This window comes from Python bivittatus, unplaced genomic scaffold (genome assembly GCF_059951505.1).
Source record: "Python bivittatus isolate LINGU-HERP-01145 unplaced genomic scaffold, Pbiv_v1 ctg000850_np1212, whole genome shotgun sequence".
Taxonomy (NCBI): Eukaryota; Metazoa; Chordata; class Lepidosauria; order Squamata; family Pythonidae; genus Python; species Python bivittatus.
In genome coordinates this window covers 791,677-809,634 of record NW_028277112.1, presented here as the reverse complement: position 1 = coordinate 809,634, position 17,958 = coordinate 791,677, and the positions used below count along the sequence as shown (strand labels likewise).

At 39.9% G+C, this 17,958-nt stretch overlaps 1 protein-coding gene across 1 annotated transcript in view; it reads right to left on the bottom strand.

Annotated features, from left to right (window-relative positions):
- Positions 1-16,888, bottom strand: part of RNF180 (ring finger protein 180) — a 77,490-nt gene extending 60,602 nt beyond the window's left edge. The window contains 1 exon segment of the mRNA XM_088129989.1: positions 16,474-16,888. The gene's annotated coding sequence lies outside the window, so the exon portion shown is untranslated.
- Between the last annotated feature and the right edge of the window lie 1,070 nt (positions 16,889-17,958).

The following is a 17,958-nucleotide window of genomic DNA, read 5'->3' as shown; positions in this document are numbered from 1 at the left end:
CCTTTGTTAGCGATTTTAAAAATCCTCAAATCCCTAATATAGCAGTACCTTTATTCTACCATTTATTTGGGATACCAATGGGAATATGTATTCAGATTCTAGATTAATAGAAAATTTTATTTTATTCTAAATTACATACCATTATTTTTTAATTAATAAGTTCTTTTTAGGTTTACTGTATTTATCACAAGGTCAGGCTATTAACATTTAAGATCTATTTTCTTCCTCCAAAAACTTTCTATAAAATGAAGAAATTAAATACTCAGTTTACTCAAATTATGATCCGATTGTAGAGGAAGAGGTATTTAGCATTTATGCAAGGCATTTCTCCATTAACAACTCTGATGATATGCTTGGGGTTTTATACAATAATCATAATAGAATAGCACACTTGAAATTAAGGAAAGATTATACAGATCTGTTTATTTTTATTTTATTTATTTATCATATTTATATAGCCGCCCATCTCATATAAAAGTGACTCTTTTACAGTGGGGCAAAAAAGTATTTAGTCAGCCACCAATTGTGCAAGTTCTCCCACTTAAAAAGATGAGAGAGGCCTGTAATTTTCATCATAGGAATACTATGAGAGACAAAATGAGAAAAAAAATCCAGAAAATCACATTGTCTGATTTTTAAAGAATTTATTTGCAAATCATGGTGGAAAATAAGTATTTGGTCACGTACAAACAAGCAAGATGTCTGGCTCTCACAGACCTGTAACTACTTCTTTAAGAGGCTCCTCTGTCCTCCACTTGTTACCTGTAGTAATGGCACCTATTTGACCTTGTTATCAGTATAAAAGACACCTGTCCACAACCTCAAACAGTCACACTCCAAACTCCACTATGGCCAAGACCAAAGAGCTGTCGAAGGACACCAGAAACAAAATTGTAGACCTGCACCAGGCTGGGAAGACTGAATCTGCAATAGGCAAGCAGCTTGGTGTGAAGAAATCAACTGTGGGAGCAATAATTAGAAAATGGAAGACATACAAGACCACTGATAATCTCCCTTGATCTGGGGCTCCACGCAAGGTCTCACCCTGTGGGGTCAAAATGATCACAAGAACGGTGAGCAAAAATCCCAGAACCACATGGGGGGACCTAGTGAATGACCTGCAGAGAGCTGGGACCAAAGTAACAAAGGCGACCATCAGTAACACACTATGCCGCCAGGGACTCAAATCCTGCAGTGCCAGATGTGTCCCCCTGCTTAAGCCAGTACATGTCCGGGCCCGTCTGAAGTTTGCTAGAGAGCATTTGGATGATCCAGAAGAGGTTTGGGAGAATGTCATATGGTCAGATGAAACCAAAGTAGAACGTTTTGGTCTAAACTCAACTCGTTGTGTTTGGAGGAGAGAGAATGCTGAGTTGCATCCAAAGAACACCATACCTACTGTGAAGCATGGGGGTGGAAACATCATGCTTTGGGGCTGTTTTTCTGCAAAGGGACCAGGACGACTGATCCGTGTAAAGGAAAGAATGAATGGGGCCATGTATCGTGAGATTTTGAGTGAACACCTCCTTCCATCAGCAAGGGCATTGAAGATGAAACGTGGCTGGGTCTTTCAGCATGACAATGATCCCAAACACACTGCCTGGGCAACGAAGGAGTGGCTTCATAAGAAGCATTTCAAGGTCCTGGAGTGGCCTAGCCAGTCTCCAGATCTCAACCCCATGGAAAACCTTTGGAGGGAGTTGAAAGTCCGTGTTGCCCAGCGACAGCCCCAAAACATCACTGCTCTAGAGGAGATCTGCATGGAGGAATGGGCCAAAATACCAGCAACAGTGTGTGAAAACCTTGTGAAGATTTACAGAAAAAGTTTGACCTCTGTCACTGCCAACAAAGGATATATAACAAAGTATTGAGATGAACTTTTGATATTGACCAAATACTTATTTTCCACGATTTGCAAATAAATTCTTTAAAAATCAGACAATGTGATTTTCTGGATTTTTTCCCCATTTTGTCTCTCATAGTTGAGGTATACCTATGATGAAAATTACAGGCCTCTCTCATCTTTTTAAATGGGAGAACTTGCCCAATTGGTGGCTGACTAAATACTTTTTTGCCCCACTGTATGTGAGATGGTAACTTACAGCAAGGAGGAGGTAGAACAACAATTAAGGTAAACTGTGCTTTGACTATTTTGGTTTCAAAGTACAGAGGAACCTCGGGTTACGAACACTTCTGTTCACGAACTTTTTGGGTGATGACCAGCTCCGGCCGCAAAATTTTGCTTCGGTTCGCAAACTCCGCCTCAGGTCACGAACAGAATCTGCAGCCATTTTCCCTCCCGTGACACGGTCCGCGGCCATTTTCCCTCCCGTGACACGGTCCGCAGCCATTTTCCCACCCCTGACATGTGGTCCACAGCCATTTTTCTGCCCCTGACACGTGGTCTGCGGCCATTTTTCCGCCCGACACATGGTCCGCGGCCATTTTTCCGCCCCTGACACGTGGCCCGCGGCCATTTTCCGCCCCTGACACGTGTCATAGGGAGGGGGACTCTCCCTCCAAGCAACAGCCGCCTCCCTGTCCTTCACGCCAGAACGGATTAACGGTAATTACATTGAACCTTATGGGAAAATTTGCTTCGGGTTGCGACCAATTCGGGTCGCGACCAGAGTCACGGAACGAATTAAGTTCGTAAACCGAGGTTCCACTGTAAATTCATTTTTACAAAGGTGGTCATGGAAGTTGTTAACTGCCCACTGTGAATAACCACTGGAATATATGGAAAATTTAATCAGAAGCTATTGTTTGTAATGCACAATAATGTAAAGAAACTAGTAGTAGTAAATAGTAATAAGAAAACTTTAAAAAATAATTTCTTCAGTTGATGCAAAAGTTTTTATAACCTTTTGAAATGTGTTTGACTTCTTTTGAGTTTTTCCAAACATTTATATTTTGGACTGAGATGACATCCCTTAAATCATGGGTGGTCGTTAAACGAGTGCTCTTTCCTTTGTTAAATCTATGTTGACATTCATGTCAAGAATGCCCTTTTTCTTCCTTTCTATTTAATTTGGAACCTCTTCCCTGGATATTTGGAAATTTAGGAAACATTAATAGAATCACAATGCTGATATTTTATATTTTTATAGTCAGATCAGATATCTGTATTCTTAATCTCACTTCAGTAATACACAAGTTAGGTATCCTGCCTAGTTACTCTATAAACTGGATGTGATAGAATAGAAAATGCAGAACACTGTCTGCCATTCTATCACGTGGTCTCCTATTCCTCAGCATACCATTCTTGTACTCCATTAGGTGCAGGCTGGGAAACTTGCCTGGGGAAAGGGTTGAACTAAGGAAGCAAGCAGTTACACAAACACTTTTTTGGAGGCAGAGGGTCAGGGGAAAGGGAGAGGACTGAAGAGAGAGTTGTGCATTGAGAGTTACTTTGACTTATTGTGAGAATTATTGGAGTTTGGAGAAGGAAGAAGATGGTAGCTGGCAAATCAGGATGGATTTTGGACAGCTTTCACTCCTGAAGGTATGTCTGTTCCAAAGTAGTCTGGGACAAGACCATTGAAGCATTCTTGAGTGGATTGGGAAGACTACTGAAGAATGGAGATGAATTAGATTGTAACATATCTACTTGGTGCCGATGGGCATGTGTGCAAAAGTTTGAGAAGAACAATATGTAATCACCTATATCTTCAATAAATTACCATATAAAAAACTACAAACTTGGGTATCACCTGCAAATATAAAAGAACACAAGAGTCAGAAATAAAATTCTTGTTGAGTATAAAAACATACCCAGGTTCTTATATAGTTACTAATCATAATCCAGTGGTGGCAAAAATGAGAATAAGTTTGAAAACCATCAAAAGGAAAAAGTAAAATATTAGAATTGTTAGGATCAAACTACAGTGAATTGTTGACATCAATTATTAAGAAAAAGCTCAGGTAAGAAAAAGATAAAGGAAAAATGGATAGCAAATTAAGTTTTAGAGCTTATAGAAGAATGTTGTAAAATGAAAAACATAAATAAGGAAAAATATAACAGAATGCACCAGAGGGTTATGTGGAAAAATAGATCTGCAAAATAAAAAACACTGGGTTGAATGTATACAAAATAAGATGGTCCCCCAAAGATTGGGTAAAGATAGGAAAATTGTGAATACAATCAAGAAAACAAAACTGAAAATTTAGGACTCATAATATAAAATGAGAACTATCAACTACTTAAATTAATTATACAAAGGAAATTCAAGATAAATGCAGTGCTGGCAGATGAATATCTCGGCTGAAAAACCTATGTAAATAATTTGGCAAAAATACAATATCCTTGTTTTGGATAGTAACATCAAAAGAGCAAGCAGGATTGATGTTGCCAACATGCAGTAGGAAACAGTACTAAACAAAGTAGCAATATAAGAGGACAAAATTTGATACAGCAAGTAAAGGCAAAAAATGTTTCAGCAAGAATGGATGATGCTTGAAAACTATTTAGGACAGTTGCTATTTAAAATATGTCTACAAGCATAACGATGCTTTGCTAGGAAACTGAGTGTTGTTGCTATCAACCTTCCTCTACAAACAGTTCTCTGCTATGTGCATAGGAGTGAACATCAAGAGAGATTTCCTTCAGTTACCTTTCAATACTGAAATGCGAATAGAAATATTAAAATATTTCTTGGTGTTTCTTCCCACTACTTTGACAGTGGGAAAACACTTATCTTTTGTAGGTTTACAAAAGAGGCAGTTTCTTGTTCCACTTGTTTCACAGTGAATATGCTCTGCAGGTTATCCTAGCCAAATCTGCCTTTCCCTGAAGCACTCTGACATGTGCAAGATATATACTGACTAGTGGGATTCATATTTGAATCCATATTTAGACACTTTTTTATATTCTTTGTTTTTTAATGCTTTAACAACTGTAAACCACCCAGAGATACTGAGAGTTAGGAAGCATATAAATTTAATAAATCATTATTATTATGGTTGGTTGCATATTCAGCCAGACGTTTAGATTGGATTTGGCATTTTTGTCCACCTATCAAGTTCTTCTCAAGGACTTGGGACAGGCAGATGTTGTGGTTTAATAATATTAAGGGTATCGTTGCAGGATGTAAGCTGTTTCAAGTAAAGCTGTCTTTTGCAATTGACTGATGGTGATTTTGTCAATGCCAATGGTGTTCAAGTGGTACTCCAGATGTTTTGGAATTGCACCCAAGGCACTATTGGTACTATCTTTGCTTTCTTTTGCCACAGTCGTTCTAGTTTTATTTACAGGTCTTTATATTTTGTGATTTTTTCCAGTTCTTTCTCTTCTATTCTGCTGTCTCCACGTATTGTAATGTCCATGATCCAGACTTTTTTGTCTTTCTTATCAATAATTATTACGTCTGGGGTGTTATGTGGCAGGTGTTTGTCTGTTTGAATTCTAAAGTCCCAGAGCACTTCAGCTTCATCATTTTCTCTTACTTTGTCTGTTTTGTGGTCCCAACAGTTCTTTGCTTGCAGGCAAATGGTCTTTCTTGCAGATATTCCAATGTACCGTTGCTGCTACTTTGTCATGTCATTGTTTATAGTCAGTCTCTGCAATCTTCTTGCAGCAGCTAACTAGGTGGTCCACTGTTTCTTCAGCTTTTTTGCAGAGGCAGCATTTTCTGTCTATTGCTGCCTTCTTGATTCTAGCACTGTATGCATTTGTTCTTAAATAGGATTTGTTCTTATGCTTGTCTTGTGCAGCCATAATTAGCCCCTCTGTCTCTTTCTTCAGCTTCCTGCTCTTAGCCATTGCCAGGTCTTGTTATCTGCTTCGTCTGCTAGTTTTTTTGTGTACTGGCTATGTAATACTTTGCCTTGCCATGTCTCTTCTATTCTTCATTTGTTTTTTCTAGGCCAGTTTGGTCTCTTCAGTGTTCAGTAAGCCTTCATGGTGTACTAGCTTCAGTGCATCTTCTTCACTGTCGTTTAGATATTCTTCTAATTACCTTTTTTCTTTTTCAACTGTCTGGTGTACTTGCAACATTCCACGCCCACCTATGCTCCTCGGTAAGTAGAGTCTGTCAACATCGCTGCATGGCTGAAGGGCTTGATTCATTGTCATTATTCTTCTGGTCTTCCTATCCAGGGCTTCTAGTTCTGCTTGAGTCCAGTCCACTATTCCAGCTGTGCATCTAATGACTAGAATTACCCAGGTGTTAATTGCCTTGATGTTATTTCCTCAACTGAGTTTGGACTTTAAGATCTTCTTCACTCTTATGATGTATTCATTGCTAACCTTCTTCTTGACTTCAATGTGCTTGATGTTGTCAGGTTGAAGGATGTTGTGATGGTGATGATATGTGTGCAACCTAGCTAGTTGCAGTAGAATTGAGAAATATGTAAAAGGATTAAAATGTGGTGCAAATTGGTAGGAGTAAGAAAGGAAGTTACCTTGGAGGCTAGGGTTCGGGCTGTAAAAGTCTATAACTGGAAAAGGACAGAAGCAGAGGAAATAGGATCCATGCAGAAGCTGGAGTAAATAGAAGTGAAGATTAAGGAAAGTGATAAGAAGTTTCTTCTTAGATAGCTTGGCATCACTGAAGGAAGTCAGAATTAGGAGACTTCCTACAAGGAAGGGGTCTGTTCCAAAGAGTAGAGAAGCAAGAAATGAAACTCAGATTTAGGAAGTATATAAAAATCTGTGGAGCTGTGAGTGCAAGACACACAAATGCAATTCAGATGGGTTGGAGAAATAAGAAGAGCAGAAATTTAACCAGAACAATGGCGAAGGAAGGAAGGAAGGAAGGAAGGAAGGAAGGAAGGAAGGAAGGAAGGAAGGAAGGAAGGAAGGAAGGAAGGAAGGAAGGAAGGAAGGAAGGAAGGAAGGGAGGGAGAAGCTTAGTCTAAAAAAGGGCAGCATAAGCAGATATGGAATAAGAGACAAAGCTTAAGGCAAGAGAAACAAAACCACCGATGAGCAAGCAAGAGTGAAAAGTGAGACTGTATGAGTCTTTTCTCTGTAAAGCACTTTGCCTACTTAGCAAGGGAAGTGGGGCAGTTTGGAGGGTGCAAAGGTTCAGAAGTTTAACCTGGCAACTGAGCCAATGTAGAGACAGAAATGCTGACAAGTTTCACCAGCAAGGAAGTTGCCCAGTGGTTAGGTGGAGGAGGATCAAGGATTAAAGAGGTGGGAGAAGTGGACTGGGTTCATAAAGGCCAGGAAGGAGGGGCCCCAATCCAGAAGGAGAGATGACGCAGCCCAGAAGAGAAATTGAGAGAAAGAGAAAAAGCTCTAGAGACAGCTATTGCTGTTGGCATTTTGCAACAGAGAGGGAGAAGTTATTTGTTACACCTCTGTACATTAGAAATACAGTATTATATAGTTTTAAAGAGACAGTTCAGTCAGTTGTACATGAACTGCTAGGTCTGAGCAAGATTCTCTGCATGACATAAGGAGATTCATTCCATTAAGTTCAATTATTTAAAATTATTACGACATCTGTATGGTACTGTCTGAGTGTTGGTTTTCTACTTCTTGTAGTACAATTAAATTGTTCTTGTATTTCAAAACTGGAGGTTAAATATTTTTCTTTTTGGGTGTTCCAGGAGATTGGGGGGGGGGGAATCAGCCCATACAGCCCCTTTTTGCTTGTTGAAGATTTAGCTGCAGGCTGTGTTTAAAAATATTGCATACGAGGGAAATCTTGCTTGGGAGATCTCTGAGGGAGCCAGCAACCTGAACCCGGAATAGTTTCTGATTCTTTTGGGCAGCAACTAGATTATGGGGGCTACAAGAATGGCAGAAAACTTTCCACATATGTGTGCATCCCTCTGGGAAGCAATTTTCTCTGAGCTTCCTTCCATGGAGTAAAGGTATACAGAGCTGACGTAGGGGATACATAGGACGAGCACTCAAAAGGTGTGTTTGTTAAAAAGCAATAAACCTGTATTTACTTTCTTTCACTGAGAAAGGAAACAAAGCCTGCTATTTAATTCTCTTTAAATACATATTAAGTTCTCTTCAATAATAGCAAAAACATCGAATAAAGTGGCATGGGTTCTAAAAGGAACATAAATGTTTATTCTGTAACACAGTGTGTACATATGGGAGAAGCAGACATCTGAAGAAATCTGTTATGTACCCAGTTGTTGGTATGCCATGATTAGTTCTAATGTGTTTCATAGCAGATCTGTAGTTATATACAACCAAAAAAAAAAGTTGTACAATAATTAGAATAATTTAAATTTCAGTCATTATTGCACATATAAATAAGAAAATCAGAGTTTACCAGGAACATATACATTTGCAAAAATTGAAGAGAAATGATGGGAGACAGATTAGAAGAGTTCTGATTCTGAATTTAAGGACAGTCTTTTGAGTCACTAAGGTTGCAAGAGTGACAGATGTTGGTACCATGGTCATAGTGGTTACAACTGATGCTGGTGGGATAGAAGCCAGTGAGTTTGTAATTACCACCAAAATATAGGTGCTGCAAGCAAAATGGATATGACAGCCTGAAACAGCATAAGCTTTAGAGTGGCTGAGATGACTAAGACGCTGCAATCATATCGTGTTCCAAAAACTCACGTGGGGGTAGAGATGAAGAACAAAAGCATCAGAACTGCCTAACTGAGCAAGAAAAGCAGGTGGCAGTTCAATACACCTGTTAGAGCTACCAGAGTCATCCAGGAGCAATTATGGCTATTGTCCTAAAGATAAATGCTCTGACCTCTAAAAGATACTGGGAACACATCTGGGGGCATGTGAAATGGTACTTAAAGAAACAGCCTGCATATCCCTTAGATCTAAAAATACTCCTATGATCCAAATGGCAGCTCCATAAAGGAGCTAAGAGATTACCTTAGCATTAAATTTTATATAACAGCAGAAGTGTATTATCCCCCTTCAAAGAACTGAAGAATAGTTGTTTGAGGAGCTTAAACTTTTGGGAAACAAATTATGTATCTAGACCACAAAAGGGATTGAGGAAACTTTTAACTTCTTCTATGGTTTAATAATCCAGTAACAACCAACTTGGAGTAAAATTCTTGAAGATTAAAATCTTTCATTTAGTTTAACTGATTTGTTAGAAATTGCTCTTACAATAAGAAGAAAATCTGAATAGTGAATAATGAAGTTCAAATCTTGAATGAGGATAACTACATCATCTGCATACATCAAAATGCAAATTTTCCTCTTGGCATGTTTTGGCAAATGTCCATCATGCTTCTTTAAGATCCTTTCAAGATCATTCAAATACAAGATGAACCAAGTTGGGGATAGGATAGAACAGCCATTCTCAACCATTTGACCCTGGAGGAACCCTTGAAATATTTTTCAGGCCTGCACATTCAGGCTCAAATATAGGCCAGAAGTTACAAATTATATTTGTTTTATGTGTAGCCCTGTATATGTGCATTAACACTGTTCTTAAACTAAAAATAAAGAATGAAGCTTACCTCTTTAATGTGAAACCTGTGCTTGTTTTTTGCTGCAGAAATACTCAATTCTGGGCCAAACTTGAGATAAGCATACATGGATTTCATCTTCAACGGAAATAAGATGATTTCTATCTTTGCTTTTGATGCTTGTTAAATAAGAAAAAGTTTGCTCTCACATGTAAGAGGTTGAAAACTGCAGCAAAATGTTCAATGCCTTCCAATGAATGGCAGGATACTCTTTTTTCACAGAAATCCAGAACTTGTCCACGGGCAGATCAGTGAATCTCATCTTAAGTGTACGATCAGACTGCAGCTCACAAAGTTCTTCCTCTTCCTTCAAAGTGAAGTTCTCAGGCTGAGCAGAAGATGCAGAGAAAGGCTCCCTCACCCAGTCACACATTTGCGTTGAAAGGGAGGGAAAGTACTGATCAGTTTTGTTCTGCAGTATTTCCAGGTGGTTTTCAATTAGATTTGAGAATTTCTTGTATCCTTCCTCACTCTGAAGCTCAAGCAGCAGTGGAAACATTTCAGTATTTCCTTTTGCAACATTTTTCCAAACATTCAGTTTTCTTTTAAATCCAAGAATCTTGTCACTTGAAGTCAAAACATTTTCTCCAGTGCTTTGCAGAGATTTGTTCAGCTGGTTTGTGTGATGAAAGATGTCTGCTAAGTATGCTAATTTCTGCAACCATTCTTTATCTTCAAAGCACTCAGCAAAATGTGGAATACTATTTTCTTGAAAATACTCTTGCAATTCTGCCTTCAGCTCAAACACCCTGTTGAGGACTCTTCCTCTGCTGAGCCACCATATTTCTGTGAGTAACAGGAGACTTATGTGTTCTTTGTCCAGGTTTTCACAGTTTTTCAAACATTCTTGACTGAACTGGTCTTCATTTAATAAAGTTAACCATTTTTGTAGCATCATCCAGAACTTTTTTTATTTCATCTCCAAGAGTTTTTGACACCAAATCTCTCTGTGAAGAAAACACTGTGTTGTGACAACATCAGGATTCTTTTCTTACAAGAGAAATGAAACCTCTCATGGAGCCAACCATTGATGGAGCAACATCAGTACAGATGCTAACAGTTCCTCCAAGAACTGTCCTCATTTATAAATCTTGCAAATGCCATAACATGACATTTATTGGTGAAATCTGTTGACTCATCAACTTGGATAGAAAAGCTGTTCTTCAGTTTATCACACAAAACCTCTTCAGCATCATGTGACATGTCATCAATACGCCAACTTATTGTAGAGTTTGACAGTGGAACCTTTTCAATTTCTTGCACTGCATTTGGTCCTAGCATTTCCCCCACTATTATTTTACATGCTGGCATGATTACTTTCTCGATCAAAGTGCGACTCTTCCTTTGCTGTGTAATAAGTTCTGCTACTAAATAACTCACTTCTTGGGCTTTTTTATTATCATTTTATTAACAGCTTGTTCTGTGATTCCAATAGCTGTTTAAAATAATCAGAACTTTTACTTGTCATATGGCTGGGATTTGTAATTTTTAATTTTGCTGAAGCCATTGCTGCATTTGTAAGTTGTTTACAGATGAGGTACAATGGAATAGGACCACTTGGATCACCAGTCCATGTGAAACCCTTTGATAAATAGCTTTCATTGTAAAGATGGACTTTTTTTGACTCCATTGATGTACCAGTGCAGGGAAATGCCTGAGAAGATTTAAATTCTTCATTATCATTATCAGTACTGTCATTAAACTTATAGGTATTGTCCGTTCTAGAATCCTCCTCTCTTCTCTCACACTTCTTCAAAAATCGCCACATTGGACCCTCAGACATGACTGAACAAACATGTACAAAATTTATTTAAAATAACAGGATAAAAAAACTACAGGAAAACCACAGGGAAAAGATGCAGGAGGGAGAAACTGATGTCACAGACTAAGTTGGACGAGTCCATTAATTTCTTGAAAAATGTATTTCACCGGCCCCTTCCTGCAATATATTCCCCCCTTCCTGCAATATAGCATTCACCTGTTATCAACGGTTTCCCCTATCTTGAGTCAAAAATTAAGAATGGATTCAACCAAATAAACACAGTCCTACAATGCACTACCAGAGAGCTCAGAAAGAGTTGTAACTAGATTTCTGTTCAGTCTCTGCTCATCACTGCAAGAGTGCATTGCCCGAATTTGAAATAATTTTGTAAATAAATCTTGATCTTCTAGGGAACCCTTAGTGATCTCTCACGGAACCCTAGGGTTCCATGGAACCCTGGTTGAGAAACCCTGGGATAGAATATGTCCCTGCCTCAGCCCTTAGACACGGGAATAGCTTCCGTCAGCTATTTTGCAACAACAAATATGAAGGAGGCGGTTGCTATACCAGGCAATAACAATCACTCATGTATCTGCCATAACACAGATAGAACCACAAAGTGTACCCTTTAAAGCCCCATATATTTTTTTGTAAGAATACCAGACAAAGGTTTACAGTTCAGTGGTTTCTTATAAGTGCTACATAAGAGTCAGTGAGTACATCTTCAAATTCAAAAAACCAAATTCAACCTGTTACATAAGAGTTTGGCATAAGTCTTCCCCACGATGGACAGAAAATTAATAATTTTATCCTTTCCTGGGTCATTTATTTTGTTCTTTTTAAAAATGGAACCACAGTAATAATACCAGAGTTATTTATTGAGCAGAACAGGGCAGCTAATAATGGAGTCCACTTGTGTTGATTGAGTTCAGTAAGCTCAACTGGGATACAGTCAATCCTGGAAGCCTTCCTGGATTTAAGCAATGGATTATTAAAATATTTCTTTTGTAGCGGCAGACATTGTGAGCTGTGAATATGGAATCATGCAAATATCAAAAGCAGTCATAGGACCATCCAGATCCATAAAAATATTTCTGAAGTAATTTTCTCATGCCTGAGCAAAAGCAAAGTTAGTAGACAGCCTGAACTAGGGAACAAAGAGCTCCTGAAAGCATGTGTCAAAGGTTCTGGAATCATTCCTGAGAGATGCAGAGGCATTTAGTGAGAGTGATCATGAATCCAGTTGTCTGTGATGTTATCTGGGGTATAACTGGGCCCTTTTAAGGTTGGAAATAGCTAGTGGGAGAGCTACACTGCCAAGATTTTCTGTACAGTAGCAGATGTAAGTACAGTATCTCTGAGCTCCCTTTTTGGGAAACAAAAACATTCTGTGCTGAGCTACTAAATACTACAAGACAAAATTCCTATGGACGGAATCAGTCAGCACTTCCTGGAAATAACTAATTCACTTCTGAATACCTTAATTATAATAGAAGACAACTGGCAAGGTAATATAACAGAAGGCAGCTGAACAACTAACCATTTCATCTTTATATTTCAGGACTCTTTAATTACTGTGTTAACTTGGAAGACCTGGGATAACTACATACCAGTTTTTGAAATCAGAACCTGGAAACCAATGACTGGTCAGTGCCTATTTTAACACTAATGTAAAAGGTCTGGATTAGCTGAAAGACAGTTTGATAGTAATCTACAAAACTTGAATCATAATAATTAGAAAAGATAACCACTATCATCACCTGGAGTTGCACAATTTAGAATTATTCTATATGGTAATCGGGACAACCAAAAGTCTACAAAATTCAAGTGATCTTCTGCATTCCTACAGTGTCATTCCCTGCCATTCTATTAACAACAGAAATTTCTTTTCCATTATGTAGTCATTGAACCCAATTCCGGCATTAATATTTCTAACTATGAGCAAACAGAAAATGTTATCAACAAAGAAAAAATGTAATATTGTACTTGATCCATCTCTTTTAAGAGAGCTTTAAGCTTTATGGGAGGCAAACCATAGCTCATTAATATTAAAAAAAAACCCTGCTAATTTGAATTTCAAATAAATGCTAGGAGCAAATGAATAGCAATTCTCTAAGAAGATTATTTTGGCAGTGAGTGAGGTTAAAACAGTGGCTGTCAGACCTGTACTAGGGTAGTTCTTTCTTGGAGATTCTCAAAGTATTACCAGAACAGATAATAAAACCTCCAGAAATATATTATCAGAGACCCAGGTCTCCTGTTGCACATGAAATAATTGTATCATAACATCAAAATAATATAGTTGTATCAAAAAAATCTTTAGCCTGGCTGTCATAAACTAGCCTGCTTGGGGGAATTTGGTATCAGTACTATTAGGTAGCATAAGAATATCTGAATTAGCAGGAAATAAGGACTTTACTTGACCTGGAAAAATATAAAAAGGTATTTAAATATTTCCCCCTTTTCCTTGTGAGTTTTGGAATATCTAAGTAAAGTTGAAAATAGCAGTTACAGAGTTGGAAGGAGAGTACAGTAATTCAACCAATTTCAAAATTAGATAATTTAACATTCAATAACTGCCTTAAACGGAATTTACCCTAAAGATGGACTCAGATTCCATGTATTGGTAAACATTTAGATCACCTTGTAAAATTAGGTGCTAAGTCTGTCAAAGCTATGCAAATCTTCAGACTTGATGATCCATAAAAGTGATGTCTTCGACTCACTCTGAGCCCCCTGATAAGGATCAATGATTGAAAACAAACTTATTCAGAATCTATTTACATGGAAGGCCATTATTACAGACAACATCCAGGTCACCTGTTGGTATTGACAAGCCTGTCTTCAATCTTCCTTCACCAAAGAAGTGATAGAATCAGTATACTCCTCCAGTCTAACCAATGGTTTCTAGATGAGGTATTTTAGGGTTCCAAAAAATAAGGGTGCATTAGGCCTAATTCTGGACCTTCAAGACCAGAATGACTATCCAGAAAACAAAATTCCATGTGGTGGCTGTCCAGAACATTTTGCCCTTCCTTTAGTTTGGAAGACTTGTTTGCTTCCTCATATCTATAGGCTGAAGGCTACATGGATTGTACTATTTCTGACTGAACAAAACTAAAATAACTTAAATCAAACACTGCATTTCATAATAAGAACCTTATACTAACTGTAAAGCATGAAGGTGGTAATGTCATGGTTTGGGGGCTCTTTACTACCTCATGACCTGGATGACTTGTTATCACCAAAGAAATAATGCTCTGCTTTGTATCAGAGAATTCTATGGGAGATTATCAGGCCATCTGTCCATTAAATGAAGCTGAAGTGTAAGTGGGCGAGGCAGCAAGAGAATTATTCCAAACATACAAGCAAGTCTACAAGATGAAGAACATATTCAGTGATTTAGGATGGCCAAATCAAAGTCCATAGAAATGTTGTGGGGTGACCTGAAATAAACAGTTCATGCTAAAAGATCCTCGAATGTTACTGAGGTGAAGCAGTCCAGAATTCCTGTATGGCAATAATGAGAGACTGATCACCAATTATAGGAGATGTTTGGTTTCAATTATTGCAGATAAATGTTACTGAATCTAAGAGGATGATTCTTCTTTCACACTGGTACATCATGTGTTGGATGATTCTATTCAAAAAATAAATTAAGCAAGCACCAAACTTTGATGGTATTGGTTTATTTATATTCCCTTTATGTACTGGTGGGACCTATTTTGCTAATATTCAATAGCAAAGATAGGCAAAAGTTCAGAAACTCCAAAAGAGGGCAAATGCTTTCTCAGAGAACTATAAATTAATTTTCACGTAAGACATGGTTTTGTAGAATTTTCAACAAACTGCCTCTTAGGAAGAAACAAACTCCTGGATAGTGAGCAGCTGTTTCACACAAACATAGCACTTAACAGGACAGGGGAAGGCTTGAGAAAGAAATAACTCCACCTTGATTCTCTTTGGTATAAGACGGGTCGAAGGGAAACTAGCAGGCTTTCAAGATTCTGTTATTATAACCTACAGCAACAAAGAAGCATTCCCCTAATCTTTGCAATGTCTGTTTCCTGACCTAGCCTACTCCAAAGGTCTGATACTGTGCAACTCAGATAAGTAATAATCTACTGAAGATGAATTCAACTGCATTTTCTCCCAGATATTTTGATTCAGCATTGCAGCCATAAGCAGGAATTCTTGATTAGACCTGCAGTAATTGTTAAGCACACTTAACAAATTTACTAATATAAATGATGAAAGGGAGCAGCTAGCACAAGGTCATTACTTCAGGATTTTTATTGCTGGAAATAGGTAAGATATTTTTGTAACAATTTCTTTCAGGTTACTTGACTTGAAAATAACATAACATTTGGGTATTATGCCTGCGGACTGTGGTGGGAACACTGGCTGTTTCAGAGACAGTCGTCCACCCTCCCTGCATCATTTAGTGGAGGACAACCAGCAGTGACAAATCACCCCAAAACTGATTAATAGATTTAGTTCCATTTTTTGCCTATCCTTGGATTACAGCAGGGATACTCCCCCCGCCCCCAAATATAGGGACTCAACAAACCGGTTCCCTAATGCTGCCAAGGTAACTGCATGGATACAGGTCATTTCCACATAAGTGACTTATAGCATCTCCCAGCCATGGCTGAAGTAATGTAAACCTGCCCATGTTACTGTTATTTTGGGACAATGCTGACTGAATGACTCTCCAAGACGCTTTAAACTGCTATCACAGGGACTGACTTAAGGAAGTCATTATCCTTTTTTTTTTTTTTAACAAACCTTGATTGCTTGAAATTAAGGCAGTTTTCTCATACAGTTTACAACAGAAACATACCCCCACCCCCCAATAATACACCTGAGAAGGAGCTCCGAGGCATCTTGCAAAATTCAGAAGGCGGCCATTCAAAATAAAGGATTTTCCGGGAGGGAGCCACGACGTGACTTCTTTTTCAGGAGCCCAACCCCAAAGCGGTCCCCAGCCCCACTCTGCGGCGCCCTCTCAGTCCCCGGCTGTATCATATGGCATGAAAAGAACGCTGCTCTTCCCCGCAACAGGCAGGCGGGGAACCCGGGCGCCCCAACTCCAAAGCGGCCTTGGCGCTCGCGCGAGGAGAAGCAGCATCTTCCTCTCACGCTCCCGTTCTCAGGCGGCCGCCCGGCCTCCCAGCGAGGGCGGGGTGACGCCCGTCGGTCTCCGCGGCCGCTACGGCTAGGCCTCCCCCTTGGCGGAACGGCGGGCTGAGCCACCGGTGCTGCCTGACGGAAGACCCGCGCCCATTTACCTGCCTCGGCCTCCTGCCGCCGCCGCGCGCGGTCCCTGCCGGAGACGCTCCGAGGGTGCGCGAGCAGGTGGGCGGGCCGCGGGCGGAGAGGAAAACGATGAAGGCTGCTTTGGCCGTGTCAGTCCGCCAGGCCCGGAGGGGGGTACAGTATTGGCGGCGGCGGCAGCAGCGAAGGGACTGGAGACGAACGCCACGAAAAGCGCTCGGTCCCAGGCAAAGCGAAAGCCTGGCTCTCTCTTGCCCACCTTTCCTTCGTCACCGCCCCTCCCCGGGTCGGTGACGAAGCAGGAGGGAACAGCTTTTGATTTATCTGGGCCGCTTCTCGCTCTGGGGGTCACAGCAGGAGAGGGTCAGCTTCAGGCTGGCCGCCTGCACTTTTCTGTGGGGATGGCAAGTTTCAATACACGCATTTTGAGGCCAAAGAAGGTGCTTGAACCCGGGAACTTGCCGGGGAGGGGCAAAACTGCAGGAAGGGGAGTCAGAAAAGTCAAAATGGCGGCCAGAACCGTGCGATGGAAGCTCCGCCTTTTTGTATCTGAGTCACGTAAAAAGATAGGTCGTCGTGGAGAAGATCCATCTATGTGGTCGCTGCCAATCAAAGGCGACTTGTTGGCGTTGCCTTAATCACGTAAAAAGGGGCGGGGAACGGATGTAGAAAGAGGCGGGGCGTGGATTGCATGATTGTGTCCTCCATCTTGACTTTTGGGAACCCACAACCCCCCACAGGCACCCCTGCAAAATTGTTTAGTCCTTGGAAAGGAGACTCTCAGGAAACGCCAGAGTTAGGCTAGACTGGAAAGTTAGGAAAAAATCCTTAAAAGGAGGTAATGGCAAACCATGTTCATATTGGTGCAAAGAAAATTATACTGTGTGGATGTGTTCCTGGAGTCACCAAGAGCTAAGTTTATTTATTATTTAAGCAATAAATAAATGAAGGAGAGTTTATGAAGGAGAGTTCAATTTTGCCAAAGGTGAATGAAGAAGGACTCATCCATTTTATTGCTGCTGTTAACAACTGGCAGTCAGAAATCACCCAGAAACTGATCAATAGATCTAGTTCTATGTTTTGCCTATCCTTGAGGTGCTTTTTTTCTTTTTCAGAATATGGGGACTCACTAACATTGTTTCTACTATTTAGGGCAGAGTTCCTCAACCTTGGCAACTTTACAACGGGTGGGCTTCAACTCCCAGAATTGCCCAGCCAGCCTCCCCAGCTGGCTGGGGAATTCTGGGAGTTGAAGTCCACCCATCTTAAAGGTCCCAAGGTTGAGGAACCCTGATTTAGGGGATGATCCTGCCAGTATCATCTGTCCCCTTATCTCCTAATCTAATCAAAGTTGTGTGAGGTTATTGTATGTATGCTCACAGGCAGAAGTTGGTAGTGAAAATTGGCACTGAGCAGAAGTAGTGGACCACAGCCAGGAAGACCTTGGGTCAATTCCCCATCAGCCTTGAAGTTTATTAGGTGGCCCCGGCTGGTCATTG